Here is a 2,040-nt window from a genome sequence, read left to right as displayed (position 1 = left end):
ATTTTTTCAAGTCAAGTCTCAAGTCGTGATTTTAACGACTCGAGTCTGACTCGAGTCCAAGTCATGTGACTCGAGTCCCCACCTCTGATATACAGTATATATACTGCCTGGCCAAAAAAAAAGTCGCCACCAAAAAATGGTCACACTCTCTAATATTTTGTTGGACCGCCTTTAGCTTTGATTACAGCCCGCATTCGCTGTGGCATTGTTTCAATAAGCTTCTGCAGTGTCAAAGGTTTATTTCCATCCAGTGTTGCATTTGTAACCCACATAAAGTGGGTATGCCACTTTAAGAGAAGAGGTTAAGGAAGCGTGGTCTGCCTGGCCAATGAGAAGTTTGGTTTCCAGAGCGTCTGGACCAATCAGGGTGCAGGCTGCCGTTGTGGATCCCGCCCTTCTCCCCCGGGTCTGCAGTACCGTTGGCTTTGCTCTAGAGATCCGACGCGGTGAGACTGCTGAGCGGGGCAGCGCCAGAGTATGTATCCCGACAGTTAAAAGTATTTTTTACGTGCTGTATTAACTGTATTGTGGATAAACTCTTTTGTAAATAGATTTTATGTTGATTGTCCAGCTTTTGTGCTGGAAATTATTTATTAAATGAATACAAACTGAACTTCAGTTTTTTACCGTTAGAGCCGTTAGGAATCGTTGGCTCTTTCTGGCAGTTATTTCAGCTTGTTCTTCGTAGATAAAAGGTAAAATTTAGGCTTTAACATAATTTTATTTTATTAAGTTTATATTATTTAGATCAAATATGCCTTGTTACATCGTTTAGTGCCCCACGCATCCGGATTGAGACCCACTATACGGTTGTCTGAAGTGTGTCGCACTGAGATCGGTGAGCATATTCGGAGCCTTTTATTTGTGTTTTTGTCGTTTGTTACATTGTTGTTAAAAAAATATCCGTTGTTTTAGTAACTAGGTAATGTTTTGTTACTGTGTTGGAAAGAAGGATTAAAGCTAGAACGGCTTGGTAAAGTCCTGTATTTCTGCTGGTCCTGTCTGTTGACAGGTCAGGTTTTTTTTTATACTGGATCATTCCTGAAGTGGATCCCTCCTTTGATATTGATGGCGAGCCTTCCCACCTGGACCTAAAGAGAGAACCAGATTTCGTCTATCCCATTTGGAGTCATGCTGCACCCTGCGGTGTGGTAGGAGAGCAACATACATCTTCACACACGGTTATGTGTGAAACCTACAACTGACATTCTCCATTATTATTGTTTTTTTATTTATTGATTTTTGGACAATACTGTTTGGATTGTTTTATTTCGGACATTGTGACGCACAGCTGTGGTGGAAATTCTCCTGTGAATGAAGTTGAATCAAACCAAATTGGGATTAATTTGATTAATCTGCTGACTAATACAATTTGGAGTGCAGATTACCAGGGTGCACCCGAATTATTTGAAATTAAGAATTAGCACTTGGCCAAGTATTATTGTTATTTTTTTTTTTTTTCATTTTATTGTGTGTAATTTTATTTTCATAATTGTGTGTTTTGTGCAACTGTTAATTGTGTGTTTTCTGTCACTAAAACCAGTTCTTTAAATACACCCAACTGCCCTTGTGTGTCATTTAAACACTCCACTGTGCTCCGATAGCCGAACCTATTGGCCCATTTATCCAAAATATATGTAATACCCTTCTCTACTGTGTTACACATTAATCTTTCACCAAGATCTTGTATTGATGATGGGAGAGTCTGACCACTGCGCAAAGCCTTCTCCAGCACATCCCAAAGATTCTCAATGGGGTTAAGGTCTGGACTCTGTGGTGGCCAATCCATGTGTGAAAAAGATGTCTCATGCTCCCTGAACCACTCTGTCACAATGTGAGCCCGATGAATCCTGGCATTGTCATCTTGGAATATGCCCGTTCCATTTGGGAAGACAAAATCCATTGATGGAATAACCTGGTCATTCAGTATATTCAGGTAGTCAGCTGACCTCATTCTTTGGGCACACAATGTTGCTGAACCTAGACCTGACCAACTGCAGCAACCCCAGATCATAGCACTGCCCCCACAGGCTTGTACAG

General features: G+C 41.0%; 1 long non-coding RNA gene across 2 annotated transcripts; it reads left to right on the top strand.

The window, feature by feature from the left end:
- The first annotated feature begins 286 nt into the window (after positions 1–286).
- LOC116716418 (uncharacterized) lies at positions 287–1,430 on the top strand. 2 transcript variants are annotated; one of them, XR_004338473.1, is made up of 4 exons: positions 296–475; positions 634–695; positions 776–838; positions 1,013–1,430. It is a non-coding gene; the product is annotated as an uncharacterized LOC116716418 (long non-coding RNA). The 2 variants fall into 2 exon arrangements; XR_004338472.1 differs by having other exon boundaries at positions 287–475; positions 776–1,430.
- Positions 1,431–2,040: the final 610 nt, after the last annotated feature.

Source organism: Xiphophorus hellerii, unplaced genomic scaffold (assembly GCF_003331165.1).
Source record: "Xiphophorus hellerii strain 12219 unplaced genomic scaffold, Xiphophorus_hellerii-4.1 PGA_scaffold_52__1_contigs__length_34603, whole genome shotgun sequence".
NCBI classification, from domain to species: Eukaryota; Metazoa; Chordata; class Actinopteri; order Cyprinodontiformes; family Poeciliidae; genus Xiphophorus; species Xiphophorus hellerii.
Note: the sequence above shows the minus strand (reverse complement) of the source record. Positions and strands in the feature narration are given on the sequence as shown.